General features: G+C 38.3%; 1 protein-coding gene across 2 annotated transcripts in view; it reads right to left on the bottom strand.

Annotated features, from left to right (window-relative positions):
- Nucleotides 1-13,466, bottom strand: part of rsrc1 (arginine/serine-rich coiled-coil 1) — a 362,698-nt gene that overhangs the window by 277,448 nt on the left and 71,784 nt on the right. The gene's annotated exons all lie outside the window — the stretch shown is intronic.

Below are 13,466 nucleotides of genomic sequence, written 5' to 3'. Positions count from 1 at the left end.
TTCCTGGACCCAACACACAAATGGCATCATGAAGAAAGCACATCAGTGCCTCTAATTCCTCGGGTGTTTGCGGAGGTTTAGTATGACATCAGAAACCCTGGCAAATTTCTACAGATGTGTGGTGGAAAGTGTGCTGACCGGGTGCATCACGGTCTAATATGGGGACACCAATACTCCTGAGTATAAAACCCTGCACAAGGTAGTGGACACAGCCAGGTCATCACAGGTAAAACCCTCCCCACCATCAAGAACATTTACAAGGAACACTGCTGTCAGTCAGCAGCAAACAGCAAGATTCCACACTACCCAGCACTTTTCTTCATTATGATCAGAATTCTTCTGTCATAAGCAGTCCTTTACCTACTAGTCCCTTTCAATTACTAAGCCTACCAGGACACTCCTTCTTCTTAATTATGGCCCAAACAATTGATTTTAGTAATCCTAATGCTTGGGCGATGAAACTTCATTCTTGTTTTACATTCTCATAATGGCTTATTTGACTTTCATTGCACAACTCTGGTCTTCATGTTAAAAAGGGGAACTGCAGCCTCCAAAGGTGATCAAAAGCTTAGAAGCAAGCCTTGCTCTCTTATACCTACACCAATGAAGCAATTAAACACACCCAAATAATCACAAACACCTGTGAAGCCAAATGTCCCAAACATTATGGTGTCCAGAAATGAGGGGACTATGTATAAAAAGTGCAGTAATTTCGACATGATCAAATCAAAATGTGCACAAACACTCGTTAATAACATGTGAATTGTTCGATTACAAATTTAAAACGTTGGAGCACAGGGCAAATAAAAGAAAAATGTTTCTTGGTTCCAAACATTGCGGACGGCACTGAATATTAAAAATATTATTTATAAATAGAGTCATGGGGAGTTGTTTTAGCAGTCATTTAGTATTCTCACTGCCCATGGGAAGAAGCTGTTCCTCAGCCCAGTGGATCTGGCTCTAATACTTCTGTTTCTCTTTCTTGACAGCAAGAGCTGGAAGATGTTATGTGTCAGGTGGTAGGGGGGGCCTTACAGCTTTGTTGTACAAGTTGTATTACACATTGCTGAGGACAAATTTGGAAGATTGCACGTAGTTCTGGTCACCTATCTGAAGGAAAGTTTTCAGGATTGAAAGAATGCATTGACAATTTTCAAGGATATTCCTGAGACCTGAAGAGATGATTTGGAGGAAAGACTAAATGGGTTCAGATTCTATTCCTCAGAATGTCAGAGAATGAGGGGAGATTTGATAGAGGTATTCAAAATTAGTTGGGCAAATGCAAACAGACCTTTTTCACCAAGGTTGGAAAAGACAAGAACTGGAGGTCCCGAATCAAGGGTGAAGTTTCCCTTCTGAGGGAACTTCTTCAGAGGGTGGGGAGAGTGTGGAATGAGCTGCCAGTGGAGGAGGTGCATACATTTAATAGACAATTAGATGGTTTAATGGATGGGAGGGTTAATGGTACAGGTGCAGGTCAATGGGACTAGAGGAATTAAATACCAGAAGTTCAGCACAGACTAGATGGGCTGATAGGGCTGTTTCAAAATCCTGGGTGCCAACATCTCCGAGGATCTGTCCTGGAGCCTCCATCTCAATGCAATCAAGCAGAAGGTTTTCCAGCGGCTATACTTTGTGCGGATTTTGAGATTTGATATGTCACCAAAGATCCTCGAAAGCCGTGGAGAGCATTCTGGCTCGTGGCATCAGTGTCTGGTACAGAGGCCAACGGCCAGGAAAATAAAAAAATCTAGAGGCTTGTTAACTCAGCCTGCAATATCACGGGCACCAAACTTCACTTCGAGGACATCTACAAGAAGCAGTGTCTTAAGAAAGCAGCACCCATCTTCAAGGACCCCCACCAGCCAAGCCATGCCCTCTTCACTTTACTACCATCGGGAAAAAGGTATAAGCGCTTAAAGATGAGCACTTAGCAGCACAAGGAAAGCTTCTTCCCCGCTGCTGTCAGATTCCTGAATGAACAATGAACCAAAGACACTACCTGACTTTGACTTTTCATACACTATTTTATTTATTTTTTGTAAGGTGGTTTATATGAATGTTTGCACTGTAATACTGCCACAAAACAACAAACTTTGTGACTTGTACATGACAATAAATTCTGATTCTGCACAGTTGTGTCCTATGGTTCTATTAAACGGGCCCCCTCTGCTCTTGAGATCCATAAGTAATATTGACTCTGGTTTTCTATCCCCACCAGCCTGCATGACCTTCTAGACATTCCCTAAGCTCTATATTTCATTGCTTTTCTTATGTTTTTGCTCCCTCTCCTTGTCCCTCCCAGCCTTCGCCTACCAACCAGGCAGTTTCCTTAACCTCATCCCATAAGAGAGATCTCCTTTGTCCAATCCATATTTCCTCAGCCTTACTTACATTTTTGTTGGTTTGAGAAATGCTGTTTTACCCAAAACATTCTTAGTTCTCCCTCCACAGGTGTTTATCAATCTGCTGTGTGCTTCAAGCATTTTCTGTTTGATTTCCAGAATCTGCAGCTTTTTTGTTTTCACATTTTGTCTTTTCTTAATTTAAAAAAAAATCACATTATTAATCTCCGACACAAGCATCTCCATTGAAAATTACCTATCCTTATTAGCTAATGTCCTGATTGTAATGTACATACATGAATGATTTCAACAACAATGTTGGTGGGCTAATAAGCAAGTTTACAGATGATGCAAAATTGGTGGAGCTGTCTCTAGTGAAGTTAGTGAAGTTGAGAAATGGCAGACAAGCAAATGTGAAATAATACATCAGAGGAAAGGCAGAAGCCTTTGGAGAACTGATGTACAGAGGGATTTTAGGATGCAAGTCCAAGCTCTCGGAAAGTGGCAACACAAGTATACTGGGTGGTGAACAAGTCATACAGCATTCTTGCATTCATCAGTTGCAGTTTTGAGTCTTACGGTCGGGATGTCATGATGAAGCTGTCAACAACTGTGGTGAGGCCTCCTTTGGCGTATTGATGTCCATTTCTGATTGCCTCATTACAGGATGGACGTGGAGGCTTTGAGAAGGGTGCAGAAGATGATCACCAGGATTTTGTCTGGATGCAAGGTTTGCCACATTCTTCAAACATCTGGGTTTCATGGTATTAGAGTTATAAAATTAGACTATGATGCAATCTGACAGTCTACTTACCACTGTACCCTTCAGAATTTTGGTACAGTATTTTATGATTTGCCAAAAATCTTCAGACTTCTGAGAAAGTAGAACCACTGTGTGTTTTCTTCACAATTTCTTCAATGTGATGACTCCAGGAGAAATGGCTCATTTCCCTCACCAAAAAGATTGTTTGTCAAGTATGAATTTAGGCAGTATATCAACAGATTTTCTGGCTCAAGATAACTTCAAACCTGACCAACACTCCCAAACTTAAGAGCTCCCATTGGTGCACAGAGCACACCAATCTGCTGAATCGCCAATAAGTTTTGCTTCCTCCATTCACTTAACAAATCCAAGCATACCTTAATCCCAAAATAGTTGCAATATTAATCCCACTCTGAACCTGCTAAATTCTAGAACATAGGAAATCACTAGCTTAAGAATAAAATTGATAGAACATTACCTCATCCACCATACAGTAGAAATTTACAGAAGCTTACTGCTGTTTCCATCACTTTCACCAAATGGTTTATTCCTTACTTAATGAAGCTCTCAAATTATTAAAAGGCATAACAAGATCAAAATCCTTTTAATATCATTGAATACCACCATCCTTTCAAAACTGATCAGTAAATTCCAAGATCTGGGCCTCAGTACCCCAATGCATAATTAGATCCTGGATTTCCTCACCTCCAGACCCCAGTCAGTGTGGATTGGCAAGAACATCTCCTCCACAATCTCCACCAGCACTGGAGTACCGCAGGGTTGTGTACTTAGCCCCCTTCTTGCCTCGCTTTACACCTATGACTGTGTGGCTCAGTATAATAACAGCACTATTTAAAATTCTGCTGATATGCCACCATTGTCAATAATGGGGCATATAGAAAGGGAGAGTGAGTCAGTACACAGGGGAGAGATTGAAAACTTTAACTGAATGATGTACTAACAGCAACTTCTCACTTAATGTCACCAAAACCAAGGAACTGATTGAAGACTTTAGGAGGGGAAAACCAGAGGTGTAGGACCAGTGATAATTAGGGACATCAGAGATAGCAAGAAAAAAAGCTCACCTTCCACAACGCATCTGTTGAAGTTTGCCAAAGTTCCCGATGTCCTACCAAGTCTCTGCAAACTTTTCACAATAACATTTGTATGTTGGGTCCAGGAAAGGTCCTCCTAGATACTGACTCTCAGGAATTTAAATTGCTCACTTTTGCTCTCTCTGATGTCCTCAATTATCACTGGTCCTACACCTCTGGTTTTCCCCTCCTAAAGTCTTCAATCAGTTCCTTGGTTTTGATGACATTAAGTGAGAAGTTGCTGTTAGTACATCATTCAGTTAAAGTTTTCAATCTCTCCCCTGTGTACTGACTCACTCTCCCTTTCTATACACCCCATTATTGACAATGGTGGCATATCAGCAGAATTTTAAATGGTGCTATTATCATTCTGAGCCACACAGTCATAGGTGAAAAGGGGGCTAAGTACACAGCCCTGCGGTACTCCGGGGCAGGTGGAGATTGTGAAGGAGATGTTCTTTTGCCTCGAACGCAGGAACAAAAATATCAGGATTGTATGTGATATCATGTAATGTACACTGACAATAAATGTCAGCTTGAAATTGTACCTGAACTATCAAATCGAGTTTGTGAATGTTTCAGAAAGGAAATACAATTTGAAAAAATAGCAACTTACTCAATGGCTCAGCATGTTTTTAAGTTGTGCAATGCTCAGCAGTAAAAGCAAGCATGGTCCAGATTTCAGCTGACCATAATGCCTTGGATCAGCAAACCCATTTAAGTATGTGTGTGTCACATCATACAAGAACAAGGTAAGAATTAATTGATACATTGCTGCAACCAAATGTCCTTTCATTTTTCACCAGTAAGGTTTCCATTTGAATGATCCCTACTTTGACCAAAAATTGATGAATAACTATGGACAATACAGGAAGGGAGAGTGCAAAAAGAAGTGGTGAAGATGGAAAGAAATGACTGTGCGCGTCTGAAGGAGTCAATTTTTGTAAAGTCTTTTTTTTATTTTCTGTAAAAAAAACCTGTTATCACAGTTAAGTGTCACTGTTGTTTATATTAATTTGGCAAAATAATCTAATGTCTCACAGTAATGAGTCAACTCATTAACAAATAGTCTGTTATAAGAATAGTCAAAATGTTCCCAGCAGCTTCTCCTTGTTTGTGCATGACCAGACCAAATTATTCTTTTCATTTTGTCTCGGATTATGATCTTTGGTGAACTATTCATCTTTGCAGCACACAGTCTCCAGGGTATCTAAACAGTACCATGACTTTTCTTGGCTGTAAAGAGATTACTGCTCACAATAACTAGATTTTCACAGTTCTCAAAAACTCACGCAGCATTGCTCTGATCAACATTAAGGTGATCCAATTCAATTTTTCTTCACATTTTTCACAACAGCAGCTCACTATCAAATTTGACAACACAAATGGGTGACACACTTTTAAAAAAATCTTGAACCAAATGATGCAAGGTTTAAATCTGTTAGGTGCACTTGCGTAATTATTTTCGGCAATAATTTGGTGCCAGCAAATGATAGTGAATTGAAATTGTTTCAACGTGAATGAAAGCAGATTTTGGAAAAAAAATTGGAAATATTCACAAGCATTCTTCAGAGTACTGGAACATTCCAAATAAGGGCACAATAAAAAGCAACTCGTGATAAGATTTGAGATGTACACTATTTCAGAGATTCTGTATATCATATCCTCATTGGCAATTGTATGTAATCTTCACAAAAAAACCATTTTATTCTCCAATCTTATCAGTTATCCCACTGATTATAACAAACTAGATAACACAATTCCACGTTAGTTCACAATTCTTCAATATCAAGTTAAAACTCATATTCCACGTGAAAGAGACTGATTTGGGATGGTTTGTGACATAATCACTAGTTTCTATTGTCCACACAAGAGCATATACACAGAGATAAAAACACAGAAATGCTGGAGGAACTCAGCTGGTCTCACAGTGTCCATAGGAGGCAAAGATATACAGGAACTCCCGATATACATCCATGTTCCATTCTGTCTGATTGGTCGTATCCCGGGAATGGACGTATGTCGAGGAATTGCCCTACTTGTGATGCCGATTTTTTTTTCCGTTCTCTATCCCCGAATCCTTCTTATTCTCTCTGTTGCTGTGGACCCTGAGCACTTTGTGGACTCTACTGACCTCAAAAATCTGTCTGACTGTCAGGACATTGAGCAACAAGATCAGAAAAAATGGGAAACAAGGAGTTATAATGTGGTGAAATATCTCAACATGGCAGCCACCAAAGCCAGCTCTATAGAAAAAGAGGTTGGACACCAGCCAACATGGAGGCCACCAAGGCCAGCTCTTGCAAGAGGCTTGCCACCAGCCAACATGGTAGCCACAATATTTTTCAACGTAATCTTACAAGTTTGATTTTTTTTTTAAAAATTGGTCATGTGTGCAAGTGGACACAAGTTGCATACGTCACGTCAGGGACGTATTACTGACATTTCAGGCCTGAGCCCTTCCTCAAGGTAGGATAAAAAGCAAACAGGCCTCTATTAAAAGGTTGAGGAAAGGACAATAATGGTAGGGGGAGAAGTTAATTGAATATGATTAGAAGATAGAAAAGAGGAGAATTGATCAGGGGACACGGGGGTGGGGGGGGGGGGGGGGAGAGTGGTTTGTTTTGGCATATCACAGGACAGTAGCATGACTAATTGTTTTTCACATCACAACCCAAAGACAGTGACATCAATTGTAGTAGCATCATATACATTCTGAGAGGATCATTTAAATTAGCTAGTCCCAAAAAATTATAATCTTAAAAACTGGGTCTGTGTTGTAACTGCAAGTCACTGGTTAACAGGACTAATCTGATAGCCACCTTTAGCCTCAAAACTGCAAAATGCTTACATTCTGCAAAATCTTCACACATTGGCAAAATCATTGACTTGTGGTTCAATGAAAAAAAAACACATTTCATTCAGTAATTCAAAATAGGGTAATAAAAGTTTATCATCCAAATTAAAGTCTGTACTGTTGCTTGAAGAAAATGAAATCCAAAGAACTAAGTAGAGAAATTAGGCCTGGTACATGAGATCAAAACAGTACTTAAAGTCAGACAGAGTGGTTCACATTCTTATGATGTCCTCCATCCAAGTTGACCAAACTCTGAGATTAACAATATTTCTGGGTTCCTTGATATCTAAAAACATATTTATCTCCACCTTGCCTATCCTCCACCTACAATTGAGCCTCCAGAGCCTCCTTGATAAGGCATTTCAACGATCACTATCCTCAGTGAAGAATGTATTTTTCTTATCAGTCCTGATTGGCAGACCACTTATTGAGCTTGTAATTCCTGGTTTTAGTTATTCTGTCAGGGGGAATCTCATTCGTAAATCAACCCTGTCAACTATATTAAAAAAAAGTTTCTTTCTCCAAGAGCCTATCTCCTGTTCTGAAAGAGAGCACAAGGTTAATTTCCATCACTTCCACTCACAGGGCACACCCAATATTCCAGGAACCAAACTGGCAAATCTGTTATATTTGTGTATTGCATGTATATCCTTCTCTCAGTCAAATGACTAGACCTGCACACAATATGTGCTCTCATGAGGGCTCTGTACCTTCGAAGCATGATTGTGCTTTTGTCCACAAATTATCTTGTGATGAAAGCCAACATGCAATTTAGATTTCCAGTTACTTGATGTCATAACAGAATGCCTTGAAAAGAGTAGCAGGATTGAGCAGTGCCAATGTGGAATTATGAAAGAAAAATCATGTTTGACTCACCTGCTGGAACTTGTTGAAGATGGAATTAGTGAAACAGAGAAGGAAAAGCAGTGAATGTGATATACTTCATTTCAAAGGGTATTCAAAAAAGTTTGAGTGCATAGAATTGGGAACAATATACCAATATGGAATGAAAATTGGTTATCAAGCAAAAATTAGAATGGGAACAAACAAATTGTTGTCAGATTGTCAAAATGTGACCAGATGGGCTCTCCCAATTACTCAATTTACAACAGTAAATTGGCTGCGATTACCAAATGTAATATCTTGCTCTGTGGATGGTATTAAACCAGGTTGGTTTGTGTGAATGGAGAAGGAAAGAGGTTTCAAGTGGATATTTGTTTTTGACAAAAGTCCATTTGGCCTATCAAGTCAAGTCTCTGTTGGCTCTCAAAGAATTCTCATCAGTTCATTCCTCTGTTTATTCTCTCACATAACCAACTTCCTCCTGATTCTCCACTCACCCAAGCATGCTTGGTCATTTACAATGGCAAATTAGCCTACCCACCAGCACATTGGGATGTGAAAGGAAAATGGTGCATGGAGAAAAACTATAGTTATAGGATATGCAAACTTCATGGAGATAGCATTTGAAGAAAGGATTAGATCATAGTTGTGACAGCTGTGAGGCATCACTGTGCCATCTCGTCAAGTAAGTAAATGAGAACATGCCAGATGGAATTTAAGCAACTGGCAGCCTCAAGCAACCAGCAAAAAAAAGTGGAAAATAAATAGGTAAAAAATACAGAAGCTTAAAATTGGCACGCCTCTCTGTTAGTTTGCCAATCACACATCCTGAAGCAACCAAAAAATTCACTTAGCTGACATCTACCAATCCAGATACCAGGGGTTTTAATGGAACATGAAAAATGGAGAATTGTTAAATGCAAGTTCAACAGATAAAAGTATACACAAATCACTGATTCCAAAGTGCAGGAGCAACAATTTATAAAGAGGCAAATAAATTGCCAGTCTGAATATTGCAATTGGAATTCTTATTGTAATTGTTCAGAGTGAGACTGTAGCTTCAGTGTTGTTTACAGATTTGCTCTCCACATTTGAGAAGGGATGTTCTTGTCAAGGAGGAAGTACAATTAAGTTTCATAACACTGGTTCCAGGGGATGGCAAGTTTGCAGCACCAGGGGAGATTAAGTTGACTGGGATCATATTATGCAGAGAAATGGTTCTCAAACCACATCTTTAATTTCTGTTTTTTAATGGGATAACAGTGGCTGCTCAACTTTCCTTTTTAGATATTTTGAGTTAAGGGATATATTTGTAACTTGAAAACCATTGTTTAAGTATTTAGATGTTAGTCATATCTTTGAATATAATTTCCTAATCTGCCAAAGCTAACTCACTTTCTCTGACATTGGATGGATAAATAAACACTTTAATTTTCTATCCAGAATTGTACACATTGCATGAATTATGTACTTAAACAGGAAAGTCTGTAGATGCTGGGATTGCAGTGCAATACACAAAAGCGCTGGAGAAATTCAACAGGTCATGCAGCATCCATAGAAGAAAGGTAGACAACAACCAACATTTCAGGCCTGAGCCCTTCGTCAAGTGAGGAGCAGAAACCAAGCAGGCGCCTAAATAAAAAGATAGGGGGAGATGTTGTGCATCTTGCTGAGTTTCTCCACCACAGTCTGTTTTTGCTTTATTCTAATTTTAGCATTTCAATGTGGAGATGTATATTTTTATATTGCAAGAAATCCAGTTAATCTCAATGCCTGAATGTTCCAGAAAACATGGATTCCATGGGTGACCCTGTGAAAACAACAAAAATTTGTAACTGAGACACTGCTTTTTCTGTTCTTCAGGTAAATGCAGCGTTCTATTTTGTTTGAATTTAGGCAGATCCAATTTCAAGCAAATGCATTCTGTCCTTCACAGTCTTCGCATCATATTCCTTCATTTAATTTGGAAGGTCTTCACTATTAATACCCTGGCCCTAATCCATTGCTGATGAATCAATTAAATGACGACATGAACATCAATAGACAAAACTCCTCCTGACTCCAACTACTGGGTAACAAGGTTTTCATTTTCTTAGAAATATTACTGTTACGTAAAAGACTGCCCCCAAACTTTTTGAATGGCTTCCCTTGAAATTTTTGTCTATTTTTTAAAATCTTGTATCATTTGAATGTTTTGAGGTGTGGTTAGAGTAAAAGGCCTTAAAAAATGGCTCACAGAGAGAAAAAAAATCAAAATTTCACATCAATGATCACATTCCCAAAAGATTTCCAGGTCCTACTTTTATCTAATTTTTCATATGACTATATTTTCAATTTCCTCTCTCCTCCCTCCACTGTCAAAAAGATTGTCAATTTGAATTTATTAAAATTTTTTAAAAAATTATAATTAAAAATTAAAACAAAAATGTTCTTTGTATGAGAAGGACTGAAATTCATTTACCAACATTGTGGATTCTGATAAAATCATGTATTCATTGATAGCATATTGCATTTTATGCAGGAGATTCTGTTTTGAGTAGTTTCGAAATAAACTTTCACAAGTACTGATATATAAAAAATGCAATATTTGCAAGTAGATATCAATTCTTTATTAAATATGTCTTTATATCAAAAGTAAACATGCCATTTAATATATCCACTGTTTCCTATGTGACTCTTGTCAAATAAAACAATTCAAGTCCAATGTCAAAGGCATACTTCCTTTTTTCCAATCAACCATTTACCCTTTTGCCATTGGTGAAAGGCAACAAGATCCCTTTACAATGCCTCGTCTTTTTCAATAAATTTTGCATGAAAACACGTTACTCAAGCACAAAGTTGCCTGCTGTCACACTGGAAGTGTGATAAATGTTTAATGAAAACAACACCATACAGCTTGGTGTCAGACAACACCAATCACACAAGCTTGCTTTCATCTGAGTAGACACTTAAAAGAGGCCCTGTGCATGATTCATGCAGCAGAACTCTGTAACCTGTATGCTAATAATATTAAATTAGCATAAGGACTTCCTTCAGCATTGGAAGAAGGTAGGGGGTGGGGGAATCAATGCAGAAAGAGTATTTAAAGAAATGTCAGGTTGGTTGAATTAAGGATGTTGTCAAACTGCATAATTTTTGTTCACTTAGAATACGACTGTCGAACAAGTGAAATGCATAAAAAAGTACAAAAGTGAGAAAGCACCAGCATCATTCTGTACACTAAGATGTATTTGAAAAACGTTAATCAATCACACAAGCAGATGTTTTTAATCTTCAGTGTTGTATCTTCCACACAAATAAGGAAGACCGAATTTAATGCTGAATCCATCAGAACTTGGATTGAAAGTTAATACAGCAAGCACCCTGTCATCTACCACTGAAAACAACAGGAAAGATCAGTCCAAAGAATACTACTGAGCCAAGAAAACATGCTTTTTGTAATACAACCATACATTATTTGTCACATTTCTGTGCATTTTATTTGAATGGCTTCCAAATATACATTTTGCATAATTATTGTAAATTGAGGGATCAGGCAATCTTTGGCAGTTTGACGACAGTACATTCCAGATGTGCCACGAATACCTATTTAAGAAATTGGTCTACTGTCAGGATAGGTCATATTCATGCTTCAAAATGTCACTGTGTGATGACATTGTTTAATGGATTTAATGTATTGTATATGTTGAACATTTAGTGGGTGGGGAGGGAGGTGGGAAGGAGGGAGGGAAGGGAAGGGGGGAAAGGGGAGAAAATGACACTGTGTATATTCAAGAGGGAAATGTTTGTGTGTGTTTTGGTTAATATGGTTCATAGTGTGAAAAATAAAATTTAAAGAAAAGATGTACTTCATCTCAAATCAATTTTTGAAATGAATATTAATAACATATTGTCAGTACAATTTGTGTATTACAAGGGTCTGTGTTTACAAACTTCAATGTTGAAGTCGCATAAATGACAAATGAAGCCAAATGTCAAATGGGGATCATTGCATGGAATCATGAAGCAAATGGACTCCACTTCCTCCTCTTCTCCTCATGCCAGCAAATTTATCCTTTTCAGAATATTTCCATTTGTACTTTAAAAGTTTTCATGGGATCTGCTTCTTTCAGCCTCAGGTCGTTTCATATCACAAATACTCTGAATTAAACATTCTCATTAATTCACTGGATATTTGGCTATTTTACATTTGTTATCAGCGACATTCCTGCCAGTAGAAAGCATCTTTATCTGATCACCATCAGTCACAATTTAGATTACCTGCACCAAATCTCACATTGTAAGGAGACCCATCTCAGCTTCTCAGTTCATCCATATACTGAAATCTCTCATTCCCAGTATCATCTTCATGAAGGTTAAACATTCTGCCTGATGCATGGTACCTGCAATTCAGCCCAATACTCTTAAGGGCTAACCAGTAATTTATCAGGGTTAAGTAAAACGTCATCGCTTCTGTATTCCAGAAAATGACATCTTTGATTCTGCACCAAATCTTTATTCTCGCAGGATTCTCAGTGATTTTATTGTGGAGTGCAGTGCATAGATTTTGAAGGCAAAATGGGAAGGTAAGTTACATCCTTCTAAATTATGATCATTCTGACATAGATCTGCTGGCAGAAATTTCCTGTTAGAACAAGGTAATTCTCCGTTGGTAGCTATAATGCCAGCCTCTTGCTCATTAAAGACTGGTCGTGGAACATCTGTAGCTTCCTCCCTCTAGACTTCCACAGAGCAGCATGAAAAACAAAAGATTTCTCCGCAATAAAGCTAGGAAACCTGGTAGTTGAATCAACGCCAATCCACATTTTGCATCAAATACACTGGGTCCATTGAAATAAATGTGAGAAATCAGCTACTAGGAATTGATTGTCTAACAGCTCAAAAACATTTATAAACATTGAATTTCAGGAGGCATGATTGTCAGACATCAAGCATTCATTAAGATCTCTCTGCTGGTCACTTGTGTTGGAAAAAAAAGCCCTGCCACAAAAGTACTGGGAATCTACTCCAAGCAAAAGACTGCTAGTGAAGCAGGAAGGGGAATCTTGGTATACCTAGTTTACACAAAAGCACATTATAGATTTATGTAATTAATGAATCTAAAGTTATCAATCAGTCACTAAGGTTAGTGAAAGAAAGAGAACACATAGAAGTGCTGAAGGAACTCACAGCATCCATAGGAGGTGAAAATATATTACTGACGTTTTGGGTGTAAGCAAAAAGCAGGCAGGCATCTGAATTAAAGACTGGGGAGAGAAAGGGGGAAGAATGAGAGGAGAAGGAGTCCAGACCAGCAGACAAAAAAGTTTTAATTAGATGTGATAAGACAAAAGGAGAGAATTAATTTTGGCTCTGTGAAAGGAGACAAAGGGTAAAGGGAAGTGGGAGAGAGAGAGAGAGAGAGAGACAGAATGAGAGGAAAGGAGACTGAGGGAAAACGATGAGGGGGTTTGAACAAAATACATTTGTAACAAGCATAACATACCAGAAATGGAAACTGATTAAAATAAGACTTTTGTTCTTCCTTACACAGAATTTTGTTTCAATAGTGAATAATTCCATCA

This window comes from Narcine bancroftii, chromosome 9 (genome assembly GCF_036971445.1).
Source record: "Narcine bancroftii isolate sNarBan1 chromosome 9, sNarBan1.hap1, whole genome shotgun sequence".
NCBI lineage: Eukaryota > Metazoa > Chordata > Chondrichthyes > Torpediniformes > Narcinidae > Narcine > Narcine bancroftii.
This window is presented reverse-complemented; position numbering and strand designations above follow the sequence as displayed.